Genomic DNA, 14,548 nt, shown 5'->3' with positions numbered 1-14,548 from the left:
CTGGCAAGCGACAGCAAGGCAAGGCAGAGGACTGAAGGTGGGGAACTGAAGTGTCCTGGGGTTGGTACATGAAATATTTAAATTCAAATATTTATGAGTGTATGAAGTTTTCTCGAAAGATAAAGGGCTGTGGTTATCTTCAGAGAGTAGAACTGAGTGCTGGGGGAAGGTTTCTACTTCTTATTACATCTGTGAAAAAGAGAAACAGGGTATCCGGGCAATGGAATTATGGATTTTGATTTCTCTATTATTTTCTCTTTAAAAAGGTAAGCGATTTAAAAAAATGACAGAAAGGTCCTTGTGGTAGATGTTTTTGGTGAAACAGAGATGTTATTGGTAAAGAGTGAACATGGCCTCCAGAGAAAGCAGTCTCCACACAAAAGAGCTCCCTAAGGACGGGAAATGCTTCAGGTTCTTGTCTTGGCTTCCCTTGAATGTAACAAGTGAGCTGACAGGTTCTCTCCGCTAAGACATCCCCTTCTCTGGCACACTTGCTGGGGGAACATACAGTTGGTTGTGCTTGGGGGAGCTGCCTGATGCTTGCATTGGAGCTTTGTTTCAGGAAACTGTCCCTCCCCCAGGGCTCTCCTTTTGTCCTATTTCTTGGCTGTCTTGTACTGTCACCTTTGCTAAACTTATTCTCCCCAGGGCCTCTCATCTAATTCTATCAACGTGTGTGTGTGTGTGTGTGTGTGTGTGTATGTCCTTAGGTGCCATACAACTTTTTTTTTTCTTCCTGTTTTTCGAGACAGGGTTTCTGTGGAGCGTTGGCTGTTGGCTGTCCTGGACTTGCTCTGTAGACCAGGCTGGCCTTGAACTCAGAGATCTGCCTGCCTCTGCCTCCCAGAGTGCTGGGATCACAGGCATGTGCCACTGCGTTTGGTTCTTTTTTTTTTTTTTTTTAGACATTGTCTCTTTATGACTCCAAACTCTCCAAGTAGACTAGGTGGGCTGGCCAGTGAGCCCCAGGATCCATCTGCTGGCTCTGCCTCCTCAGTTCTAGGATTAAAAATGCAGGCTGTCACACCCTGCATTTCACCCCACCTGGGGACTCAAACTTAGGTACGTGTAATAATGTAGTAATGTCTTAAAACTTTGTTTGAACCAGGATTCAATTCATGATCTGGATTTCGCTTCTTGTATTCTCATGGGGCCAGATAAACAGCCAAAGCTGTAGGCAGATCAATGTGATCTTGGGGAGGTGGGGCCAGGATGACTTCAGAAGTGAAGGGTAGTGTCTGCTTTCATTGGAAGGCTTGTAAAGTCTGTGAGGTGTTGGTAGGTGTTGATGATCAGTGCATAGATCCATTAATCCATTAAAGGTCCTCAGACGCTGGTTTGTATGGACTAGCTAGAATTCCCTCCTTAGGGAAACATTTACCCTCATTTACTAGTGGGGACTCAGTGGAGCATTTTGGACAGAGGAGACAGATGATTTCCCTCCTTTATTTACTAGTCTCAAAATAGTGAGCTTTTGCCCTCTCGTTTCTGAACTCGACTCTCAGTTCTTTATTTGTGATTTATTTGCGAGTCTTATTAGGAACGCTTTTCAGTACAGCAGGTGTGTCTCAGTGAACCACCACTGTCAACATTCGTGCTCTGATGTTGCTGTTCGCCTCCCTTCCTTCTCGCCAAATCAGTGACCACCACCAGCTCTGCCAGACTTGTCCTTGGTATCCACAAAGCTAAATCTCATGGCCAAACCTGAGGCTTCAGTTTTTTGCATCTTAAAAAAAAGTGAGATCTAATTTATATACCAGACTACTCACTTTTCTTCTTTCTTTCTCTCTCTTTCTTCCTTCTTTCCTTCCTTCCTCCCTACCTTCCTGCCTTCCTTCCTTCCTTTCTTTCTTTTTGAGACAGGGTTTCTCTATGTATCCCTGGATGTCCTGGACTCACTTTGTAGACCAGGCTGGCCTTGACTCACAGCAATCTACCTGCCTCTGTCTCCCTGAGTGCTGGGATTACAAACAAGTGTGTGTCACGGGGCTGGCTCTACTCATTTTTCTCAAGTGTGCAATTTAGAGTTTTTCTTTTTCTTTTTTGGGACAGGACTCACTCTATAGCCCAGGCTAGCCTTATGGTCCTCCTGAGTGTTCGGCTCATAGGCACAAACTAGTACATCTAGGTTTATGTATTTATTTTCCATAAAACTGCAGTTATGCTAACACTTTCTAATCCCAGAATATTTTCCTATTCTCCAAAAGAAACTTCATACCCACTGTGGATTGCTCTGGTTCTCAGCCCCAGCTCCTGGCTACCGCTCACCTCCTGCTTCCTGCCTGGATCTGCCCATTTCTGACATCTTCTGTGATGGAGTCACTACCCCTATGATCTGGAGTTCTTGTCTTGATCAGTGATAACCCCTCTTCCTTCATCTGTCTTTCAGAGCACCCTCTCTTTACTCTCCTCCTTGGGGTACATTTCTCAGTCTTCTTCCACACTTTCTCCTTATCTTCTTGTTCTCTTAATGTTGGGGAGCCTTTACCCCTCAGCTGAGAGATCTCTTTTTTGCAGGCATTCCCCAAACACCCACAGGCTTGTAGATTTAAATGCTGTACATTGCCATCAAATCCTACACTTGATCTTAGCCAGGAAATGATGTCACCAACTCCTAAATTTATCCCCCTAGCAAGGACTTTCCCTCTACTTCCAGAACTATTTGTTCATCTTCTCTCTGCTTTCCAACATGCATTGCACAATCAGCATGCCCAGAGCTGACCTTGGCGGTCATTCTCCTGACCTCCCCTGTCTTTCTCAACCACAGCTTCTTCTTTAGTTGCTTAGCTCAGAGACTTAGCTTCACTTCTTCACACCCGCCCCACGTTGCATCTATGCCTCAGTCTTCTGGCTCTTCTTCCAAAATTTACCCAGAGTCCAGCTCCTTAGCACCTTCCTAGATGCTATGCCCAGGGAAGCTTATCTGTGTTCATGTGTGTTGTATAGAGGTAATGTATATAAAGGCGCACGTGTATGTGAATTTAGACAGGCCAGAGAAGGATTCAAATGTCTTACTCTATAGCTATCCAAGTTATTTTTAAGACAAATTCTCTCACTGAGCCTGAGGCTTGCATTTCAGCTACTCCGGCTGGCCAGTGAGTTCCCAGGATCTGCCTCTGCCTGTCTGTCTCTGCCTACCCTTCCTCCTCCCCACCCCCATGCTAGAGTTACAGACATGGCTATGCCAGCTTTTATGTGGCTGCTGGGGATTCAAAATCAGATTTTCTTGTCTGCATTGCCAGCACTCTTACCCATAGAACCATCTCCCTAGCCCATTGGCAACTTACAAACTGCCGATAGGTGTTTCTGTCCCCACGTCTACGGACACTCTTAGCTTCAGAGATTGCTTTAAGGCAAGTTGAGTCATGTCTCTCTTTGATAAAATTCATTCACTAGATCACCACATTGCTCAGAATAAAAGCCACAGTCTCTACATTGTCCTTCATGCCTTACAACCAATGGTTTTCCCTCATCCCATTATATCCTTCCTGTCAGTCTCTACCTGGATGTCTCTGAGTCAGACGGTGGCCTGCTGACTATTTCTCATCTCAAACACACACCTCACAATTTGTGCTTTACTGTTCTTTCTGCCTAGAATACTCTTCATTCAGATGCCCCCTGTCCCTATTGCTCAATTCTTTGTATATATGTTAGTTACTTAATCAATGCAATCCCTAATTAACTAATGAGAGACAGGGTCTCATGTATCCCAGACTGGTCTCAAACTTGCTACATAGCCAAGAATGACCTCAAACTTCTGATCCTCCTGTCTCTACCTCTTAAATGTTGGGGTCACAAGTATACATCATAAACCTAGTTTATGAGGCACCGGAAAACTGAATCCAGGGCCCTGTGCTTGCCAGGCAACACTTTACCAAGTGATCTCTATCTGCACCTAACGTGCCCTGTTGATAACAGCAGCTTCCTCCCAGCCTTTCCCCTGCATCCTCTACACAACTTTCCGTTCTTTTAACTGTTTTCAAAGCACCTTCCAGTGGACGTGCACTCACACACACTTGCAGTTAAGTCGATCATATGTAGGTGTGCACACATGTGCACATGGTTGTTTACTGCAGTCCTTCCCCAGTTGCCTGTAGACTTTTGAATACAGGGGCTTATTTTGTGCCCTGCTGTCTTCCCAGCGACTGGGATAGTTTTACACCGCAAGTTGTCAGCATGTACAAATGCCCCTTTCCAGGCAAGTGGCACGAATAGAAACATTAAAAAGCTGATTGTTTTCTGCTTGATGCATACTGGCTGGCTGTGCACCATGTGACACGGTGACAGCCTTCTGTTTTCTTCTCTGATGACACAGCTCCTCCGTCTAGGGGCTCACGTGGTGACTTCCGAGGGACATTTGTTCTGCACATCTTCCCCGAGGTCCTGGGGGAGACAACAGTCACGCCTACCTGTGAGCTTGGCATAGAAACTCCCTCTCGTTCAGATGTATGGACGCTTGGCTCTTTGTGGAGATTCCTCGAAGAGAGAAGCTTGTTTGGGGCGTTATTCACTGCTCACCAGAGTCAATGTGGCAGGGGCGCTGTCAGTGAGGTTAGCCAGCACAGACACGAGCGCTGGCCTAGAGGAGCACAGAGATCCCAGAATGCGGGCCCCAATGATCTGAAGGGCATCCTCTTCTTCTTTCTCCATGCCCCCCCTTCCTGCCTCCCCTGGCTGCTCCCTCCCACACTCCCTTCCTTCTCCACTCTTTCTTTCTCTCCTGCTTCCTCCCTTTCTCTCTCGTTCCTCTGTCTGCTCTATCATCCCCTCAGTTAGGACACAAAGGCCCCGAGAAGTGAGGCAAATCTCCAGGGTTACAGGGTTAGTGGTGAAACCAGACCCCAGACTCATGTTTCTTAATTCTTATTTCTTTTGGAATACGTTATATTCCCAGAAAAGAAGGGCACGATCAGGAAGATATTGAATTAATCATTCCTGAGAAGTCAACTGCTTCCCTCTCAGAAACTTAGATCACATGGACAAGTGGCCAGAGTTTAACCAAAGACTGAAAAATGTATCCTTGTCTTTAAGCTCTCTAACATTTCTAGTTTCTCTCTCTAACCTCCAGACAGCTCACGTGGCCATTTATCTTTACCTTAAACTATCATCCACTCATTTGCTTGTAGAGAACCTAATCTTCTCTGGGCAAAAGAGGACAGAGAGGATAATTACAAAATACATTATAAAAATTGCTAAAAACTCATTTCTGTTATATAAGAATATGAATTTTTGTGTAATACACAAATTTACATTTTTATGGTGCAATGTAATTTATATAAAAAAATCATAGCCACTGATATTGTTGACAAGGCTTTGTGTGACAAATGCAATTTTCATTAGGGAAGTAAATCATAATGAATAAATTCTCACACCCAGTAGGATTAATATAGTAATAGTAATAATAATAATAGCATTAGACTAAAAGGGCTGGCAAATATGGGGAGAAATTGGAACCTCTTACATTGCTAATAGCAACACAAAATGTTGTAGCCATTTTGGAAAATAATCTGGTAGTTCCTCAGGATGTTAAAATCGTCACATAACATTTCCTGGTATGTGCAGGAAAATTGAAAACATACCTTCTCACACAAACTTGTACCCAAATGTTTATAGAAGCATTGTTCCCAACAGCCAGAGGGAAGACATGAGCTGCATGTCTACCCTTTGATGCACAGATGAAGAAAATGTGCTCTGTTTTTGTAATCTGGTTATGCAGCCACAAAAAGAAATGAAGTTCTCACGAGTGCCATTGCAGTGGATGAGCCTTGACCGCATCACGCTAAGACACTAAACAGAAAAGGCTATATAGTGTACATGAAGTGTCCAGAATGGGTATATCTATGGAGACTTATTGCCAGGCGATGGGGAAGGAGGAATTGAGAGTGACTGGCCTAGTACAAGGGCTGCTTTTTTATGAGATAAAAACAGTTTGTTTTTTTTTTTTTGAGGCAAAGTACCTTATATTCCAGATGGCTTCTAACTTGCTGTGTAGTCAAAGCTGGCCTTGAATTCCTAATTTTCCTGCCTCCGGCTCCCACTGCTGGAACTATAGGCATGCCATACTACATCTGGTGGGAAAGAGATGTTCGGGTACTGGTATTTGTTATAGAACTCTATGAATGTACTGCACCTTTAAAAATGGTTAAAAATTGTATTAATTTTATCTTGTTAAAATGGTATTTTACAAGTTTTGAATTGTATATAGTTGAATTAATTTGTTTCAACTTAGCTTCTGTGTTATTTATTGTAAGCAAACATTGATTTCTTGATTAATGTAAAGAAATTTCCTTTAGGGGCTAGGGAGATGACTCAGTGATTAAGAGCATTTGCTGCTCTTCCAGGGGACTGGGGTTTGATCACCAAGATCCACATGGCAGCTCACAGACTTTGCAGCACCAGGATCACATGTGGTGTGCATACATACATGCAGGAAACACACACACACACATCTATATGAAGAAATACTCTTTAATTTTTGTTGTCGTTTTTTCTAGATAGGGTCTTACTTTGTAGCCCAGCCTGTCTTTGAGCTCTTCAGCCTCCTGAGAACCATCATAACAAGCTTTTTGTTAGGCTTTGTTTAAGGTAACTCCAAGTCAGAATTGTGTGTGTGTGACAGAGAGAAAGAGAGAGAGAGAAAGAGAGAGAGAGAGAGAGAGAGAGAGAGAGAGAGAGAGACTCATGTAGCTCAGGCTGGCTATCTTGCCTGGCTGAGAGGTTCTTGAGTTGCATGTGCTGGCTATAGTTTCACTCCATTCCACCTTCAGAAGATAGGAGGGAAACCTGGCCACCACTTAACAGCAAACTTAATGGCAAAACATTTGGAGAACTTAAATTTAAAGATCGAGTTGGCCTTGGGGTGTGAGATCAATGGTGAAGTGTTTGACTAGCTTGTGTGACTCTCTGGCTCTGCTTCTCAGCACGAGAGACAATATCAAGCTGAGTTTGGGCATACAGCTTAATGGAAGAAGCCTAGGCTTGATTTCCAGCATGTGGAAAGAAGAAAGGATGGATGGATGGAAGGAAGGGAGGAAGGAAGGAAGAACAGAAGGGAGGAAGGAAGGAAGGAAAGAAAGAAGGAAGGAAGAACAGAAGGAAGGAAAGATGGATGGAAAGGAAGGAAGGGAGGAAGGAAGGATGGAAGGATGGAAGGAAGGACGGCTGGTAGGCCAGCCAAGTTGGAAAAACCAGACTCTTATTAAGTCAGGATGTGGCTCTCCTTGGTTGGGGGAGGGATAACAATAATTTGGGAGGAAATATGATGGAATGTTCTTTTTTGTTGTTGTTGTTTTTGTTTTTTGGGACAGGTTTTCTCTCTGTAGCCATGGCTGTCCTGGACTTGCTTTGTAGACCAGGCTGGTATGGAACTCACAGAGATCTGCCCGCCTCTGCCTCCCCATGATGGGATGCTCTTTGGTAATAGAGATACTAGATCTTTGGCTCTAGATACTGGTTGCAGGATCATGTTTGATTTTTTAAAAAAGCTATTCAGTTTACACTGCTGCAGTGTGCCCTGTTCTGAGGAGTTTCTCAATACCAAGTTTTTGATTCTGTTAAATCTCCCAATGTTTGCAGATTATGCCAACAAGCTTTGGTGATTAGCTGAGGCAAGAATCTATGGACCCGAGTTGATGCTTTGGAGCTAACTGTGACTATTGTGACAGGCTCTTTTTCCATGGACAGGCCTGTGTGGGCGTTCTCACAGCTGTGTGTCAGGGTCCAGTTATTCATACCATCACCTAACCGTTGCTTCTAAGAGCCGGGTCTTAGCTATGCTGCTCCTCCTGAGTGTTGTTAGCTCCCTCAAGAGTTGAGACAGGCACAGTGCTACCAGGCAACTGGGTCTCACTCCTTGCTGCCATGGTACTTTTTCTGCCCAGGTAGACCCAGAAATGTCATTATGAGTGCCCACAACAAATCAATTCAGTTGGCATTCAAGTGGACTTAAGCTCATAATCACAAAGTTAAAACATTTGATGCCAGAATTGTTTTGGCATTCAGACATTTTTGGATTTTGGAAAGGTGATATTTTGCATAAATTTGTTATGTAACACTGTCGACATGCCCGGGACAGACCTCTGTAATTGGACAGTGGTGAAGTTTTACACCGAACGGTCTATTTACACTAAATGTACACAAATACTCTCATGCTAGTTCAGGCCAGGGTGCACTGACAAAAAGATGAGTTCACATCAAATTACCTTTTTGGTTTTCAGCTTTTGGATCTTTAGGGCTGATAATGAGAATAGCGAATCTGTCTCAGTCAGTTCTGCCATTGAATAGCTGAGTCTCAGCTCTTTGTTGACGAAGGTCTGGCAGAGGGCGGAGGTCTGGCAGAGGGCGGAGCTGCTCACTCAGGAGTGCAGAGGGAAGATGCACAACCTAGGCCAAGGCATCTGGGTCAATAAATATGGGAACAAGTGGCAAGATGATGACCTTGAAGGGACAGAACCTCGTTGTACTACAGTTCTTGTAGGATTCCAGTCTCCTTGCAGCACCTGCTAAGCTGTCAAAGCTTGTTAACATGTCCTTGATTCCTGTAGCACATTAGGGCCTCCTTGAAGCATTCAACCATAGCTAAGTTTATAAAGTAAAATTTCTGGTGACTAATATTTATCTAAATTAAGTTAATTATAGGGATGATAAAGCTCCCTTAGACATGTGTTTTGAAGAGATTAGGGTGAATTGTCTAAATAAGAAGCAAGAGAAAAAATTTCCCCTGGCAAATTGACCTGCTCTCATTCCTGCTGACCGAACATTCGTGGGACACAGCTGCAGCTTCTAGGTGCCTCTGTTCAGAACTTTTATTGGTGTTAAAGGGGGAATAAACAGGCCAGCTCACCCACACTGGGAAGGTGTCCCCAAGCCCATATACTGGTTTAAACTTAAAAGGAAGCAGTGATGTGGGGTCATGTATGTGTGACTGTGGGCTGAGTGATGAAGCCAAGGGCATCGGTGGTTTGAAAGGTGATTCCAACTGCAGTGGATGATTATGCCTTATTCCCCTCCCTCCATCCCCTCTTCCCTTCCCTTCTAGTTGTATTAAAATATCAGAACTCTATCTTGTTAACTCCTGCGCCGTCTTCTGCGTATCATGCATTTTATTTTGACATATCCAATAGGTGTTTACCAAGATGATGGAGATGCCATAAAGGTGTAGTTGTTGTTAGGGATACACAACCATTGAGACTTGTTTTTTGCCCTAAGGTTATAGTTTGGAGAGACAGATAAATAAGTTCAGTAGCTGTGTGAGTAAGTAGTAGGTTAAGCTAACGCTTGTGATAAGAGTATTTGTAGGGTGCCCTGAGGCCACTGAGAAATGCTGTCTGAATCAGCCTGTGATAGGTGTAGGCCTTGAGGGAAACTTGTTTTAGGAAATGATGCTTTTAAACTGTCATTTTCTTGTTGGTTAACATTTAAACAATTTACACAAAGTGCAAATCATAACGTGGTTCAATGAATGTTGACAAATTATACATCCAATGAAAATACCACTCCAATCAAGATGTAAACTGTTTTCATCACTGAAAAGACATTCTTTTGTTTTTTTTTTTTTTTCTTTTTCTAGTTAGTTTCTCACCTCAGCTGCCTTCCTAGAGTCAATCAGCTGAGCTACCATTGGTCCAGGTATTACCAGGAGGTAGAAACAATTGGAGAAGAGCAGTTTCATGAGGCGAACAGTGGGACTGCTTGGCTATGTGAGAAAGGTGGGAGCCCTGGGCCTCTGATCTCATGATGCTGTGGCTAAAGGCAGGACACTGCTGTTGGATATCTGATAGAAATGAGACCAGGGGCCAGGTTGCCAGGAGATAGAAGAATAAGACCCATACGGCAAAGGAGCTCAAGCTCAGTAAGAAGACCAGCAAAGCTAACTAACCTGGGCCCAGGGTGGTTTCGGAGACTGATGCACCAACCAAGGGCCATGCATAAACTCACCTAGGCCCCTGACGTATACATAGCCAATGGGCAGCTTGGTCTTCATGTGGTTTCCCTAGTAAGGGAAGCGAGGGCTGTCTCTGACGTGGACTCTGTTACCTGCTATTTGACCACTTCCCCCTGGCGGGACTGTCCCGCCAGGCCTCAGGGAAGAAGATGCGCTCAGTCCTGACTTGACGTACTGTGCCGCTGTGGGTTGTAGTCGATGAGCGGCTCCTTTCCCCAAACTGTGATGGCTTTATTCAGCCCATGCTTTGAAAAAATACTGTTCTTATCGCTTGTATATTCCATTTATGTGTCTTGTAACAGTGAAGTACATTAGTGAATGTTTTAAGTGTATTTATGGACTGTGCAGGTCTCCCTACAATTCATGGGACAGTTTCCTCACCTCCACAGAAATCCCAGCCTTATTAGCAATCATTTTCCCAGTTGACCTCCTGGCTCCCAGACCTAATCTTTTTTTCTTTATGCATGTGCTGACCCTAGAATGTTTACACCTCATAGTATAGCTTATCTTTTTTTCACCATCTTCTTTCACATAGAATAGTCTCTTTGAAATTTAATCATGTTTCAATAAGTTTCTTTCTAGTGTTGAATAATAATCTCTTGTGTACATATCCTAAATTTTGTTTAAAATTTCATCAGTTGATAGTTTTGGGACTGTTGCTAATTTTTGGACCTTATGGATAATACTGCTTTGAAATTTACATATGTGTAGATCTGTGATGTTAAGTGGAATGGCTCCCTGGTAGAGCTGTGAGGAGAAGAAAGGATTCGTGGGGTAGTGCTCTGTACACAGTGGCAAAGGAGATGTTGACTCCAGAGCCTGAAGATGGGGACAGGAATGGCGGAGTCTCTTCAGCAAGAAGAGTTCATGTTTTCCCGGCTTGCACATTTGCATTTATTTTTGTCTCATTCCAGGACTCCCCTTTGATCTTTTTCCAATTTTCTTCTTTTTCTCTCCCGTGTCCCTTTCTTTCTGGCTCCCACCTCAAGTCCTGTTGCATCATCAGCGCCTCCTCTAACACTGCTTAGTGCCTTGTAGCCCAAGGACAGTGCCGCAGCCTTTGTTGACTCTTTGGGAATGAACGTGGGCAGATGTAGGGATGCATAGAAAGCTATCGTCAAAAAAAGTCATGAGACTTTTTCTGGCCTTTCTAATGTCCCGTTGAGGTGGCAAGACCTACAGTAGCATTGTCTGCACATACTGTACTATAACAACTGCTAATGACATATAATTCTACTGTTAATAGTAGAATTTTGTGTATGCAAATGTTCAGAGATTTGTGCCCTTCAATCAAAAGATTGGACATTTTATATGTCTTAAGCAAGATGATTATTTTCTTTTTAAAATTTTTATTTATTTATTCATTTTCTATCCTGATCCCCTTCCTCTTCTCCTCCCGATCCCTCCCTCCCCGTTTCCCCTGTCCCCTCCCCTTCCCTACTCCTCAGAGAAGGAGCCCCCTCTACACCTTAGCATATTAAGTTGCATTAGGACTGAGCAAATCCTCTTCCCCTGTGGCCTGGTGAGGGGAAAGTGATAGAAAAGCAGGCAACAGAGTCCATGTCAGAGACAGGCCTTCCTCCCTCCCCCTCTTCCCTTACTAGGGAACCCATTGAAGACTGAGTTGCCCATTTGATACATCTGTGTAAGGGTCTTAGGTTTAGTCTATGCATAGTCCTTGGGTGGTGCTTCGGTCTCTGCAGGTCCCCTCAGGGCCCTGGTTAATTGGCTCTGTTGGTCTTCTTGTGGAGCTTCTGTCGCCTTCAGGTGCTTTTATTCTTCTCCCTACTTTTCCACAAGACTTCCTACGCTTCGCCCAGTGTTTGGCTGTGAATATCAGCATCTGTTTCCATCAACTGCTTGGGGGAGCCCCTCAGAGGGCAGCTATGTTAGTCTCCCTTCTGCAAGTATGGCAGAGTATCTTTAATCATGTCAGGGATTGGCTTTCTCTCATGGGATAGGTCTCAGGTTGGACGAGGTATGGGTTGGAATTCCCTTTGCTGTATTTTTGTCCCTGCACATCTTGCAGGCAGGGTAAATTTTAAATCAAAGTCTTTGTGGGTGGGTTGGTGTTCATGGACATTTATCTTAATATTTATATTAACTTAGATTGTTAAATTTATCACAATTAAGCACATTTTGTTTTCAGTCTGAGGAAAGTGAAACAATTGTGGAGACACTTGCATCAAGATTTTAAAATTTTATTTATTAGTGTAAGGGGTTGATGTGTGTGTGTGTGTATGTATTTAGGACAGAGGAAAACTTTGTGAGTCTGAAACTTCCTTTTTGTATATGTTCTTGACACTTAAGTCAGGTTATCAGACTGAGAGGCAAGTGCTTTTATCTGCTGAGCCATTTCATCGCCTTTAGCTTGCCTTTTATTTTTTATTTATTTATGTGTTTTGAGACAGAGTCTCTCTTTGTAGCTTTGGCTGTTCTGGAATTTGTTGTGTAGACCAGGCTGGTCTTACTCTCAGAGAGATCTGCTTGCCCCTGCCTCCTGCATACTGGAATTAAAGTCTAGTTTGCATTTTAAAATCAAATGATTAAAACAGTTTGAGGGCAAAGTTCTTTTTTATTGATGAGAAATTGTTGAACTTATTTCTCTGTAAGTTCCTTTTATGTCAAGAGAGACAAATACCTAATTAAATATTATTGTTTGACATCAAAAATTGATCAAACACTTCAATAAAGGTGGGGTTATGCGTTCAGTGTTGATGCTGAAAGCATCTGCTTTAGACATGCCCTTTCATAGTAATTCATAATGTCAGTGATTTCTCTTCTCAATTTGCATGAAGGAGTCAGAGATTGTTCTTGTCTGTAAGGAAGATCTCAAAGCAGAGGCTGAGCTGACACTGCAGAAGAAATTAAACAAGACTCATCAGGCATTTTGAAAGTGTTGTCTGAGAAGTTTCTTTCGACATTGATAGCTTATTTGCTTTTGAAGTGTGAAAGGCGGAAGTTGCCTGAAACAAACTTCCAGTCCCGACCTACTTTGAAATTCTTGGCCTAAAGTTTTGAAAACTTCTTTTCTATTTTTTTTCCAAAGGAAACAACAGCCTACAGTTTTGTTCTTGAAATTACATTGCTCTTCATACTTTTAAAAGCGAACCTGAGTGATCAACCACTGATTTTTCTTTTGTTGATTAAGTCTGTTTTTAAGCAGTTACACACATGTATATAACACACACACACACACACACACACACACACACACACACATATATATATATATACCACCTACATATTCCACCACATTCCTTGCTCCCCACAAACCTCTTTTTCACTTTCACTATATTCATTTTTGTTTTGTGACCCACTGATTTTAACCAGGGCCTTCCGTGTGACCTTGGGTTTGGAGCTCTTTTTTGGAACCTGGCAAGCTCAACAGTGGGTACAATCCCACCTCTCCCCGAGTCTATCAACAGTGAAAATGGTTCAAAGGCAGACGGTAGGGAGGGCCTTGTGGGCCCCTCCTCCTTCCCTGGCTTATTGGTGGGTAAGTCTTGTACTGGTCCAGTGTAGAAAACTTAGTGCTGTGATTTAGTAATCGCAGTAGCTGTGTTGAGTCTAGAGAACGTCATTTCCTAGCCCTTTGTCCTATCGTCTAGATCTTACATACTTCCTGCCCCTTCTTCTGCAGTCTTCCCTGAACCTTAGAGGGCGTGGTCTAAATATCTTGTTTAGGCCTGGGCCTACAACAGTTGTTTGTTCTCTGCATCCTGGGCAGCCGCGACTCTGCACTCACTGCCATTCACCGTAAGGAGAAGATTCTCTGATTAAGGCAAGAGCAGCTTTTGTCCATGGGTGTAAGTGTAGCTATTGACAAGACAGTTTACTGCTTTGTCAATTTAGTTAAACGTCAGTAGTTCTCTGCCTGGGTCTACAGCCTCCCCAGACCTGCATTGCTATATGGCTTTCCAGTACCAGGGGTGAGTTGGCCTCCTCCCTTCTGTGGAGAAGTCTTCAAATTCAACCAGATGGTGGTGGGTTAGTGCCATCACACTGTCTGGGTGTCAGTGTTTTCCGGCATCAGGGGGAATATATACACGAAGTACCTTGGAATGGATGCCCCAAAGATAGATGGAGTACAGTAACAGTATTTCAAAACAAACCTAAAAGGCAATAAAAATGATAAAAGATAGGAAAAAAATGTTGTCTCACGCATATTTTTGGCCATGTGACAAATACTGTAGAAAGATGAAAGGAGGAGAGCTCTCTTGGCCCATGGCTTCGGTACTCAGTCAGCTGACTGCACTGTCAGGTCTTGTGGTGAGGTGGGAACACCATGGGGCAAGATTATGAGCCAGAGAAGACTGCTACCTCCTGAGGAAGGACATGAATAGAGGACAAGGTACGCTCTGCCACGTGTGCCTGCAGTGGCCCTCTCCTCCCCCTCATCTCGTGTCTGCCGTCTCCCACTGATGCCACCGGGGGAGTAATTCATTGGCTAGGTCACAACCTCAATGGTCCAGTCAGCTCTCAGTGATTGGATCCAGCAGATGAGGAGCAAACCTTCAAAACATGAGCCTTTAGAGAGCACATCATGTCCACATTACAAAAATATCATGCATCAGAATTAGAAAAACCGAGAGGTGGGTGGAA

This window comes from Psammomys obesus, unplaced genomic scaffold (assembly GCF_907164565.1).
Source record: "Psammomys obesus unplaced genomic scaffold, mPsaObe1.curated_primary_1811, whole genome shotgun sequence".
Lineage (NCBI taxonomy): Eukaryota > Metazoa > Chordata > Mammalia > Rodentia > Muridae > Psammomys > Psammomys obesus.
Note: the sequence above shows the minus strand (reverse complement) of the source record.